The 14,066-nt window shown below is 39.0% G+C and overlaps 1 non-coding gene across 1 annotated transcript; it reads left to right on the forward strand.

The window, feature by feature from the left end:
• The first annotated feature begins 724 nt into the window (after positions 1 to 724).
• trnay-gua (transfer RNA tyrosine (anticodon GUA)) lies at positions 725 to 813 on the forward strand. Its single transcript is given in 2 exon segments — positions 725 to 761; positions 778 to 813. It is a non-coding gene; the product is annotated as a tRNA-Tyr (tRNA).
• Positions 814 to 14,066: the final 13,253 nt, after the last annotated feature.

Raw genomic sequence — 14,066 nt, forward strand, 5'->3', positions numbered from 1 at the left:
CTAATAATTTCCGGTCTAACGCTGTGTGGTCTACCTTTACTAAAAACAGAGCGCCGCCCGAAGCAACCAGAGACCTATGAAGGCTACTCACTGATTGGTTCGCTGAGCTGCTTCCTGTGCAGTTTCATTGGCTCGCTGTTTATTGGGGAAGTTACTAACACAAACCAAAGAGAATACGTCATGGCTCTGTGAAAGCATGCCGTGCATTTCACGTTGTGGCCATGATGTCACTGTTTTACCTCCTTGTTGTCAAGGCCAAAAAAATGTAAACAAAACAAAAGACAGCGTTGTCTTTTAACCACGCTTTCTTTAACAGGCTTACCTTCCGCATTGTATTCATTCCTCTCAGTTTTCGGTCATAAATAAAGGTCGCTAGGCCCATTTAAAGGAGTTTATTGTTTGTGTACGGTATCAGCAAAACTGCCAAGTGATCTCACTCAGACTCAGTCCTAAAGCCAGTGACTTTCTAACAAAAACAACGATTAAAGATTCGTTGATAATACATCTGTGCGTCACAATGTGCACTCATGATTCATCACTGTAATAAACATAATCAGAGTTAATCTTTCACAAAAAGTTCTCTCTTCACAGAAACACCAAGTTCACCTTTAAATAACACTATATTTCCAAACCATATTTACCTATATTGAATCGTTTATGAGGCACTTTATAAAAACTACAGTTCCCAGGTCAATTTATTTAATTGCCTGTATTTAGGCATGTCCCTTCGATAGCTCAGTTGGTAGAGCGGAGGACTGTAGGTATATGATAGCAGGAATCCTTAGGTCGCTGGTTCAACTCCGGCTCGAAGGAGCTTTTTGGGTGCTTTGATACTCCGGGATAGTAGAAAAACACTAAATAAGAATCAGTCCATTTACCATTTACTATATCGTTAGCTTCATAGCATAATTGCCTAAGTCATTTGACTAAGTCAATGACTTAGGCACTTATGCTATGAAGCTAACGATATGTGAATTAATCAGCATGGTCAAGCCCCTTCTGTTCTTTGAAATTATGCAAAAGGACTCAGTGACTGAGGGTGAGAGCAACAATTCAGGAAATATTTCGAACTAGAAAAATGGGGGGGGGGGATAAGCTTTAATTGTGAACATTGTTCATCCCATACCAAGCAGTTTGTTAGAATGTGGCAACAACCTTTTTGGGATGAATTTGCTGACACTTTCAGCAATGACCCTGCAGTCGATTCACAAGAACCTTCTTTATATGTATGACAAACTGAAAGTTTCTGACTGCGGCTTTAACAGTTTCAATTCAGCATACGACCTGTTGTTCTTCTTTAACTCTAAATATAGACCTATTATATCATACTGTTATGTGAAGTCCAAAGCAGGTCTTCTCTTGTATTGTGCAAAAACATAAAAGAATGGAGACTTTACTAAGCCTGGTCCCAGTTAATCCCAGACTCAATTAAACTGGTAACATAATAAATCATATTTATTTTAGCTGGGGGCTCTGTGTGGAGCAGGGATCCCACATCTTTTCTAATCAGCCAGAACAACATTTGTCAGTTTGTCTTTAGTTTATTTTGTCTTATATATATATATATATATATATATATATATATATATATATATATATATATATATATATATATATATATATATATATATATATATATATATATATAGTTTATACTGGAATTTGATGATTTCATTTATTAAAGAAAAAAAGCTATCCAAAACTGGCACTATGTAAAAAAGTAATTGCCCCCTAAATCTAATAACTGGTTGTGCCACCCTTGGCAGTAAGAACTCCAAACAAGTGTTTTCGATAATTGATACTTTCAGTTTGTCTTTTCACTCTTTCACTTTGTCTCTTTGCTCTTTTACTTTGTGGTGGAAGGACTTTAACCCTCTCTTCTTTGTGAAATTATTTTAATTCAGTCACATTGGAGATTTTCCCAGCATGAATGATCTGTTTAAGAAAGTATCAAAGTATCTCAGTTGGATTAAATTTGGGGCTTTGAATGGGCCAAACCCTCGATTTGTTTTGTTTTTTGTTTGTTTGTTTGTTTGTTTGTTTTTCCACAGTTGGACTTCGGTGGTGTGTTTTGGATTATTGTTCCGCTACAAAACCCAAGTGTTCTTGAGCTTCAGAACAGGAACTGATGGACAGATATTTTCCACCAGGATTTTCTGTCAGACAGCAGAATTCATGGTTCAATCATTTACAGCAAGTTGTTCTGGTCCCAAATCAGCAAAACAGCCCAAGACCATCACACTACCACCACCATGTTTGACTGTTGGTATGATCTTTCTATGAAATGTTGTGTTAGTTTTACACAGGATTCAACAGGATTCAAACCTTCCACAAAGTTCAACTTTTCATCATCAGTCAACAAGACATTTTCCCAATAGTCTTGGGGATCATTAAGATTTGTTATTTTTTTGGCAAATGTAAGATGAGCCTTTGTGATGGTTCATCACTGTTCCAGGTTTTCTCCATTGGTTTTGTAACCCCTTTCAGACTGATAAATGTCAATGACTTTGTTTCTAAGTTGTTTCTTGAGATTGTGATATGATGTGTTGCTTTTTGAGATCTTTTAGCCTATTTCATTTTGTCAGACAGGTTCTATTTAAGTGATTCTTGAGTCAACATGTCTGGCAGCAACCAGGCTTACGTATCACTAATGAAATTGACATCAGCTTTCCAAAAAAATGTGGTTAATCACAACTAATTCATTTAACAATGGATAGCTTTTCTCCATAATAAATGTAATCATCACTTAAATGCTGAATGTTGTTTTCTTTCTCTAAGATTAAAATTTGCTTGATGATCTGAAAAAAAATAATAAATGTTTGACAAATATGTAAAAAAGCAAAAAAAAACCCACAAACAAATGCTTTTTCTTCTGCTTATCTATGGGTCACGTGTACCAGAACCTTTCCAAACACCAGGGTACACCCTGGAGGGGCTGCCACAGAGAACCCCTATAATCACATCTGTGGCCAATTTACAATCACCAACTGACCCTGGAAGCATGTCTTTGGACTGTGGGGGGCAGCTCAGCTGGCCAGTGGATACAAATCCAGGTGTCTTGTGCTAACCATCAAAATGATCCCTTTCCATTTTTGACCTACAGTAGCTGTCTGTTTTGATACTAAAACTGTTGCCTTAAAGGATTTTCAGGTCATTTACAATTCTGCCTTCAAATTACCACAAGCTCAAGGCAAGCAAGTGCAGTTTTATTGCTATTCCATTATTTATTACATCTGTTGTTTTGCTGCTCTGACTGTAGCTTCTCTGTCATGACTTAACTGTATAGTCTAATTGTTTGTGTCAGCAGGAGGTCACCGCTGGTGTAGACTGGTGTCAGCAGAACCACCTGCTGATCAACGCCGGGAAAACCAAGGAGTTGGTGGTGGACTTCCGGAGACGCAGACACACCACACTGACACCAGTGAACATTGAGATAGTGGACTCTTATAGGTACCTGGGTGTTCACCTGAATAATAAACTGGACTGGAGCCACAACACTGATGCTCTCTACAGGAAGGGTCAGAGCAGACTCTACCTGCTGAGGCGGCTGAGGTCATTTGGAGTACAGGGAGCCCTTTTAAAGACCTTCTATGACTCTGTGGTGGCATCTGTCATTTTTCACAGTGTGGTATGTTGGAGCAGCAGTTTATCGGCAGCTGAGAGGAAGAGGTTGGATAAACTCATCAGGAAGGCCAGCTCTGTTCTGCGAGGCACCCTGGACCCAGTGCAGGTGGTGGGAGACAGAAGGACTCTGGCCAAAATAACATCTCTGATGGACAGAGTCTCCCACCCCAATGTTGCTGAACTGCAGAGCTCCTTCAGTGACAGACTGCTGCATCCTCGATGCATGAAGGAGCGTTTCCGCAGGTCCTTCCTCCCTGCAGCTGTCAGACTGTACAATCAGAACTGCCCCCAACAAACACAGATGTTTACATCTGAGCTGTAACTGCAACAATTTAATCAACTGATTCGCACTATAACCTGGTTTGCCTCTTATCTGTAGTTTTTTTTTAATTTGATAACTGTACAGTATCAAATTACTGGTTTATAGTAACCATTGTCCTTAATGTAAATATGTAAGAAAAATTGTGTATGTTTCTGTTCTGTGTCCTGTTTGTTGTATATGTGTCTTTCTGGCTGCTGTTACAACCAAATTTCCCTTTGTGGGACAATTAAAGGATTATTCTATTCTATTCTATTCAGCTCTATTCTATTCTATTCAATACTCAAACAGAGGCATGAGACTTGTGCCAGAGACTTGTCAAGACTGTTGTGAGCAGAGGCTGACAGAGGTCATAGGGGTTACGTCTAAAAGAATAACCATATACCATCCAGGAAAGCCAGTACATGTCAGTCTTGATGTAGCTCTAGATTTTCAGCAGACTTATGAAAGCTTGACACAAGCATATCCAGGTCCATTCAAAGGCAAATGCAGCCTTTACCACAAACAGAGACCACACATGAAACAATAACAGAGATCAAAGGCTATATCTGCTCTTCCAACACACTGGCACATGTTCAAGTTTGTCACGGCAATTAATAATTATCATATCTTAAATCGGGAAGCTTTGCTGCTTCACAACCATCAATTACTTTTTGAAGGAAAAACTGCTTCTCAATTTTCTGAGTGCTCTTATAACAATCAGACATGACATCAAGAAACTAAATATCTTCAGACAGTGTATATTAATCATGGGCATTCCAGCGATTCCAGCAATGATCTTAATTCTTAATGTTCAGCATCAGTGAGGGGAATGTTATCTCCCTGAAATTGACCATCTATTATTGTTAAGCTCTATTTGAGAGAAAGAAATGCACCAATACATCTATTTTCCTCATACAACAATCACACAGTCCTACAGAGGATGTATCTGTGCTGCAATGACGCATCTGTCCCACTGGGTTTTTGGTTTTTTTTGTTTGTTTGTTTTTAATAAAAAGCAGATTAAAATGTCCCTGGCAGTTTTTCCCCCCTCTCTGTTTTTCCCATTTGAGCCTCTCCTGCAACAGCAATTCATGTAATCAAGCAAATTTTCAAGAGCGCACTCCTCATAATTAGAAATTTCTGTTTGCAAGGTCACAATGGAAACAAGCAGTCATCTTCTGCTTTGCTCAGAAAGGACACAAAAGCATCGGCTGCATCCTTGAAGTAAAATCTAACCAGTATCTCCCTCTGGATCACGCTAATCAACGAGGGGATTGAATTTCAGATCCCTCCTTTTATGAGCCGCTCCTCTTCTCATGTTTGCGTAAACATAGTGGATCATGATACAGTTTTCCACATTATTTTCCACTTGACTCATGATAAGCTTACAGTTCATCAAGTTTCAAGTCTCTTAAACGGTGACCCTGTAGTCTATTTTAGATCACGATAAGCATTCTCTGGATCGTTGTTTTCCACATTAACATTTCATTGATCACTTTGTGAAAAGCTCATCCAGGCTGCCTGATTGTTGTGGCCCTGGCTTTCCCAGCCAGTGGAGTGGGCAGCCATCCAAGCAGGCACACCGTGATGATTTTCCCGTCTACCGTAAACACTCTGCCTGCATTTAGCTGATCTCCTTAGTTGGTTTTCGGTTAAAATCCTGTCCCAAATACGAAAGATGAAGATTCTTCAGTGTCCCTTTGAAAAGAGGGCACTACCCTATCCAGATCTACTGCACGTATGCCTCCATTGAACTTTATGTTTCCAGATTACTTTGTGATCTGTAGTGAGAGTAGGTAGCAGGAGGGGGTATGTGGTGGATAAAATAGATTGAAAGTCAGCAGAAGCAAGACAACATTATTTTGAAGAGGCGGAAAAGAAGGGACCAAGAACGCATCAAGTGGGGCCACAGGAAATCCGAATGTTCACTCAGAACTATTTAATACGTGTAGATAAGTGGTGATAAACCATATTTTCAAGCTCATATGCAGCGCTGTGTTCTTCCACAGATTTATAGTGTGAAATGTTGAGGTGCATAAGAATTTAAACAATCTTATGATGGAGAGTTGTAAAGTGTTGCAAAGTAGGAAAAAAGTATTTAGACATTTTACTTGAGTACAAGTTATAATCCTACTTAAGTATAGCTTACCATGCCACAGGTTGTATATTCAAATGTATTCAAAGTACCTAAAGTAAAAGCATTCATGTGTAATGGCACTTGGAGATTATTGGAACATAATCAATGAATCATTGATATGTATATCTCTTTAATCTTACAACTGTTGATGGTTTTAATTACTTATATGTTGCTCAGTAGCTTGACATGATAATAATGTTATTATTAAAATAATAAAGCTTTAAAAATAAATAGTATGGATTATGAAGTGCAGTAATTCAGTATTCAGAATATACTGGAGTAAAATGAAAACTATAATCTATTATATAAATTATATTCCTACTGGTCCTATCCATGATCTCATCCAGGGATGTTGGGGATTGTCGGTTTTAACTTGGCTGTGTTGGGGTGGCACTAGTGGGGACCAATCATATTTAAAGTGGGCTAGTGCCACACCTCCCTTCTAGACACATCAATGCCCCAATTTGAATTCTAGTTTGTGTTCATGTCTGTTAGCAAAGTTGTTTTCGTTTCATTTTACTTGCTGCTTTGTGATCATTCTGATTGTTTTCACCTGTTTTCGGCGCTCCTGTTTCTTGTTAGTTTGAAACACAGACACTGTTCTGTGTTGTCCATAAAGCTCTGTGTATTTGGGCTCCTGTTTTGTGGATTTTGTGTTGTTTTGGGACTTTAGGTGCATTAGTTTCCTGCATCCTGTCCAACACCTCTACGCTCCAATTGATGACGACCAACAATCCCTATGTAAAAGCTAATTCACAAGGGAGCTGCCTTTTTGACAGGTGAATTAGTTAGCCTTCATTGCTAAGTGTTGCATAACTACAGTGATGACAGAGTGTCCTGAAAGTTTGCTTCTACATATAGAAGTGATGACATTATTACACAAAGAGGGGAGCAGCAATGGCAGGTAACATAATACAAGAGGTTAATCCAAAGTTGCACAGTGTGCTGTAGCAGTATGGAGCCAATGTGAGTTCTAATGTACCATCTTTTACTACCAGCAGTCAGCTGCAACTTACCATTAAGCATTAGTGTCTGGTATAGTTCCTATTTGGATACAAAAGCTAGTTAGGTACCTGCTGCTGCCACTGTTGTTGTTATTGAATGTCTAAATTTATATTCACTGTGTGTGCCAAGGAGGTTTGGAGAAAAGCTCTCTTAATTCCAGGCGAGCAGATGCAGACTATGTTTGATGTCCTTGCCAGGCAATCGGGAGAAAATGGCTGAACCCCATTGTAAACAACAGTATCCGAGGTATGTGCGGTGTGGCAGAAGACAGGATGGTGTTAAATGGGTTGTTTTGGAAAGTTGGGCAATGATACTGTGGAGGAGGAGAAGATGATAGAAACAATCAAAACCCCGGGGGACAGTCAGACATCATGCTCACAAAAATACAGCCACCGGTTGTATAACGATAGCTTATCAGGCATACATAGCATTACATCAGTGGTGCATTGTGAAGTCATGTGATGATTTCCCTCTGCATGAAAAACTCCAAACAGAGAGAGAAGCACAGACTGGCTGTCTGCAGGAGACGGACACATACGGAAATAGAAGAAGCTGACAGATTATTCAATACCGGGTTTGGATACATGCAAAATAAACACTCAAAACAGTAGCTTTTTAATGCAGAAAGTTACAGCAGACGATCACTTCAATCAAATTATGGTGTCAATCACATGAGAACAGAAAGTAATAAGAAAAAGGCACCAAATGCAACATGTTAAAATGCAATGTGTCATAAATATATAATATAAAACTACACTTTAGGGCACCTGTATGAAATATTGTTCTAATAATGCATTATTTTAACAACTTTTTTCACTCATTCCCTGATTTTATTGATTGTTTCATGTGACAGGCTAAATATAGAGATGCAGTGATTTAGAAAAAAAGAGGAAGAAGAAAAGAATGAGGCAGCAACACTACCTCCACCTCTCTCTCATTCTTCTACCAATTAGCATCCAGCACTGTGCCTCCAGGATACCTGAAACCATGACAACAACAGGCTACTGTTCCCATCTGAGATCTGGAGCTCCATCTGCTGTTGCTAAAGAGGAAATACAGGCTGTGTATCCCTCTTTCACATCTCACTTTTAAGAAAGGATTGTGGAGGAGGCGAGGGGGATAATTCTATTGAATATATATGTAAGAAACTGTTAAGTGTAATGTTGCCTTTATGAATGAACTTTCATGCCCAGAAGACACCTATTTTTGGTCAATCGTTAGTCACCAAACATTTCTGAAACTGTAAATACACTAAACTGATAAAATGATCTCTGAATGTCTACTTAAGAAAGACCACTGATCTCAAACTGCATTTCAAATGCCACAATGATGGGTGCCTCTTACGGTTGCTTTTTCAAAAATTCCACCACCACATAACATTGTGAGTCAGAAAAACAAAGCAGCCCTTTCTCCAAGGGAACAAAATGATCCGGGTCTTGGTACATGCAAAGATCCCACAGCCTCCCTTGAGACTTGCTTTAAAAGGAAGGAGACTGACAAAAGGCCAGAAAGGTGCAGCCCACACAGTTTATATTCGTGGTCAGGTACCCAGACTGGCTGGGTACAGCGCTATTGTTTTCCATGCCTCACACCACACTGTGCAAAGGTATTGCCTCAAAAGCCCTGTTGTTGCATCAGCATTGAATTATGAGTTGCAGCTTAGTTACCCACAGCTTTAGACTTGAATTTGATTGTGTACACCTAGCACATGTGGCCTAATTGTAAAGATAATTATAGACTTTTATAACAGCAATAACATTTTTTTTAAATGTGTTTTTTAAAAAGCAGGGCATAGACCATGGAGGTGGCCACCTAGAGCATTGCCAGCTGGACAGGCACACTCTTAAAAGTCTGGCACTGATATGCAGTATGCCTTATATATTGCTGAAAACATTTTTTTACTAAACACCTAATACTGAGAATTACAGACAGACTGTAGGAAGGGGAGGAGGAACCTAACGGTCTTTGTTTTAGCTTTTCCAACTTCACACTGCTTAACAATGTTACTGACCTTCCCTGCAAACCTTCCTATATGACATGAGCATCCTGCTGCAGGGTGGACTTGTGTGGATTTACTCACACAGCCCACAACAGTCACGGTAAAAATGAGCTATTAATTATTCCAGACACAGAGATGGGCGTCAATCAGAATCTAACAGCAAATCACAGTTTGTTCTTTTTAACATCTAAGACGTGAGGGTCAAAGGCATCAAATCCTAATTGCACAAAGAGCAACTAAATGGCTACAGCTGGCTCTACATATTAGAATCCCTTCTTTTATGGAAAAAAGAATCAGAAGCAGTGTTAGGACCATACGTACTTGAATAATGAATCATATTTTTGTAATTTTGCCCCTGTACACCACCACAGGGGATTGTAAATCAAACAGTCCACATGTCATTGAAGTGCAGGCTTCAGCTATAATTCAAGGGATTTAATAAAAGTATTGCATTAACTGTAGCCATTTTAATACACAGTCCTAGATTTTCAAAAAGAAGGAATGCACTGATCAGCAACACCCACAGGAAGGACACGGGAGACAACTAGTGGATGATCGCAATTATTTCCTAAGTTAAAATAGACCCTTGACAGCATCTAGTCATGAACAAGCTTGACGAGGTAGGCATGTTATTGTCAAGACAATCGGGAGATACTTGTATTTATAACAAGCTGCAAACCACTGGTTACATTAAAAAGCAGGAAGGGAAAATTAGACTTTACCAGACAATATCTTAACAAGCCTAAATAGTTGGAAAATTTTGGAAAATTCTTTGGCTGGGTGAAACCCATGTAATCTTGTACCAAAATGGTGGGAAGATGCATACCACATCATTTGTCGGACATACTGAATGCAATGTTATGGTACTGGTATTTATGGTTCCAGTGGAATTTAGTCACTAGTGTTTGTTGATAGAAGTAGCAGGATGAATTGTAAAGTGTAGAGGTCTATACTTTCTGCTCAGATTCACACAAATTGCAAAGATGATCCAATAAAGTAGATGCTTCACAGCGCAGCTAGATAATAACTCACAACATTCTGCAAAAGAAACCAAAGAGTTTCTCAAGGCAAAGAAATCAAATATTCTTCAATGGTCAAGTGAGTGACCTGATCTCAGCACAAATACAAGACTGAAGGCAGACAGAGTCACAAAGAAGTAGCAAGAGGAGAGGAAAGTTTTACCAGTTAATGGAATACTTTGCAAAATCTCGTGAATCTGCATTTCAGTCATATCTTGACTGCTTAAATTAAAATCCACTGTAATGATGTACAGAAGCAAAATATTTGTAAAAAGCAAGTTTTATTGTCAAAATACCTGAACTTTATTGTTTGTCTACTGCTAAGACCTCTGCCACTTCCTTAATCACTGCAATATATCAATAAAAATTAAAGAGTATACTAGAAAAAAATGAAAAAATACAAAAAAAACAACAACTTGCTGTTGCAGTTTCACTATTTAAGCAAGTAGTCCACAAATGAAATCTATATATGTTGAGGTTTGGAGAGAAAAGAGGGAGTATCTTCGAAGAATACTTAAACCTTCTTAACCTCCTTCCTGATTTCATCTTAAGTGGAGCAGTTAAGAAAAAACTTAATCATTAGTCTTTCTTGGTATGAGTGGCAAGATATTTAACTCAACTCAAAAGGGAAGATATTTATGGATAGCACTAAACAAAAAATCCAATAATCACCAAAATCTGCTGGTCCTAGTTTTTGTGGCTAGAAAAATCAGTATGAGAAGGAGATGGTTGATTAGAGAGCGCCTCCTAAAACCGTGATAGAATTAATTTAAAAGGGGCTTGGTTTAATTAATTTAAATTTCATCACACTACAAGTACCAGTGCCCTTCACACATCCTAAAATCCAACCATGACACCGGCTGCCTAACACTTACCCAGTCAACTGTGAAATTTAATTACCACCATTGCATCAAAGCTCTAATGAGACAATTAGCTTGTGCCATCTTAAAGCTTTGCTCCTCATTAGCGCTGATGGCCGCAACACATGTTGGTGGCTCAGTCACAGTCCTGCCCTCACACTTAGGCTGGAGTCTTCCAGCCAGAAGCAGGTTTCTGTAAAAACTAATGAGTCACTAGAGTGAGACTAATGCATGAGGTATGCAGGCCTGAGTGATTTCTCTATCCACACAACACAAAACAGAAGAAGGCAGGAAGTATTAAAGGTAAACCACCCGAAGACTGCAGCTGTCTGATTGTACTTATTAATGCACCAAGTTTTACCTAATTTTGTAAACAGGCCTATCATATTAATGAAGAACATATTCATTTCAAGTCCATTAACATTTTTCTTTTCTGTTTCACTGTGATGAAAATAAGATTAATCTAAGATTAATGGCTGACAATTAGTTCTGACTCATCAGCCCAGTTTTAGTTTATACATACAACTTTAGCAGCAAAAACCTCCAGTGATCATTGTCTCTATGACTTCATCAGTCTCTCACATGGTTGTGGAGGAACTTTGGCCCACTCCTCTTTACAACGTTCATTCAGTTCATTGAGGTTTGCTGGCACTTGTTTATGCACAGCTCTCCCACCACGCATTTCAGTTAGGTTGATGTTTGAGTTGGCTATTGCAGCACCTGCATTCTTTTCTTTTTCAGCCATTCTGTTGTAGATTTGCATTTGTTACATGACCCAGTTTTAGCTGAGGTGTAGCTGTAGGACCGCTTGTCAGACATACTGTGGTACCCAGAGAAGTTCATGGTCAGCAGTATAACTGCAAGGTTCCCGGGTTCATAAACAAGAAGTTGTTCCAAAACAAGTCCAAATCCTCACACATCCACCACCATGTTTGACAGCCGGCATGACCTGTGCTGATATAATGCATTTAGCTTTCACCAAACATGGTGCTGTGCATTATAGTTAAACATCTCTTTTTTGTCTTTTCTGTCCCAAGGAAACTGCTCAAGCAGTCTTATAGTTACTTGCTAAGTCTTTTTTTAACTGTGTTGTCATGAAATCAACATTTAACATGCCAGCTGAGGTCTGCAGGGTCTGAGGTGGATTTTTGGGGGACTGATCTTGGGGCGAATTTGCTGCAATGTCCACTACAGGGAAGAGTGTGGCATCATGTTACACACGTGAATGCCACAGACCAACAAATCACCAAAACGTCTGTTTTTATAGAGGTCCACACATTTGCTGAAGATCAGTTCATTTGATCAGAATCATCTGGCTGCTTCTTACCCTCTTAATTCCCACAGGAGGAGTAAAGGTGCACTTAACACACACATGCACAGTAATGGTAAAGTTAACACAGTATGTGTTTATTTACTTTAATAACTCCCACGTGATTGGCATTTCAGTTTGGATTTGTAAGGTTCAAGAAAAAGATTAAAGAGTCAATAACTTTTCTAATATAAACTTTTTTAATGGACTATGTAAAGTTTGCGTTGTATACACTGTAGTTGTAGAGTTTGAATGTTTCACTAAACCAGTTTCAGCGAAGAAAGATAAGGTTTTCTTAAAACATATATGGTTTTATTAACAGTATGTTTGTGTGAGAAGGAGAGATGAAGGGAAACAACACTGTCCCTGCGTCTCGGTGAAAGTGAGAAAGCAGTGTACTGTTTCTTTGGCCTTTCTATTAAAAGCACCTGAGCTCAGCAGTGGTACTCTCTTCCTGCTTGTTTTGGCTGGATCCAGGCGTTTATCCAACTCCGACAGATAGGCAGACAAACAGAGGGTTACCCTTTTCTCCAGTAATCGAACAGCAAATTAAAGTAATACTGTGTCAAGAAATATAAGCTGTTCAAGAAACCCAATCGGTTGCACTCATAATAATGTTCAACATTTCACTGTTTCTCAGTGGATATAATCGGCTTCATCGCCGTTGATATGAAACCATATATAAATCAGTTTCTTTCCCCAAGAGCTTGCAAAGCATGGCAGGGTGAAAATGTGTTTTTCATTACATGAATGCTTTTCATTTCCAGTTATAGGGTGAGCTGATGCCAGCCACTTTTGTTTGTGAGTGACCTACATTCTCTCACTGTTAACAAAGCTTCGGCTCTATTGATAGCTGCAGACTGGACTCTCTCAAGCAAAGGGCCAAGAGAATAATTAAGCTAGATTAAATGGTCATTTAGATTTGCTGAAGCTTTGAGTGGGATTTCACTGAAGCCCAGTAGATTTCAGATGACCCTGATGAGTTTTTCTGCAACAGCTCTCCAGTTTAAAATTCCAGCAAGTATTGGCCTTTTCTCTGCAAAGAGCAGAGATGATGAAGTTACCAGTCAGCGGAAATATGACAAGGCGCTTTACATGCACGCTGTAACAAAGAAAACAATCAGATGATTAAATAATGTCACTTGTTTCTCAGCGAGAATCACATTCACTTACACAGAGACCAGAAATCAGAATAGATTCGAGCTGGAACTAATTTCTATTTTGGTGAGTCAGCAAGACTTTTGTAATTTTGCCTCTCTGAACGACCACAGTTAATTTTAATTTTGAAACTCTGATGATTTGGTTGAAGTGTACACCTTCTGTTTCATGTTTTCAAGGTTCAAAAGTAACTGGAAACACCCCAGAAAAATTACATATAAGGATCGGCTTGAGTGCTTTTTGCAGCCAGAGTATGCAGACATGCATGCCCATGTCATAATACTGCCTCCAACATGACTTACAGATAATGTGGTATCCTTCAGATTCTGAGCTGTTTCTTATTTTCTCCATGTTTTCTCACCATTCTGCGAGATACGAGATAGTCTTGGGTTCATATATCTAATTAGATGTTTTCTGATGAAGTCTGTTATGATCGTCTTGTTCTTAATTGTAAACAGTGATCTGTGCCTTGCTGTACACCCTCTGTATAGAGGTCTCTATTGATTGGAGAAGTGACAATTTCACACCTGCTTCTTCAAGAGTGTTCTTGACTTGGTTTGATGTTGTGAAGTTGTTTTTTTGGGGCATCAAGTGGATGATGGGAATGATGCCATCATCCACTTTCCTTTCTCCTGTGGTCTTTTAGGCTACAGT

This window comes from Aulonocara sp. 'chitande type north' Nkhata Bay, linkage group LG10, assembly GCF_057382095.1.
Source record: "Aulonocara sp. 'chitande type north' Nkhata Bay isolate Kocher_YH1m ecotype deep benthic linkage group LG10, A_spYH_male_GT1.1, whole genome shotgun sequence".
NCBI classification, from domain to species: domain Eukaryota; kingdom Metazoa; phylum Chordata; class Actinopteri; order Cichliformes; family Cichlidae; genus Aulonocara; species Aulonocara sp. 'chitande type north' Nkhata Bay.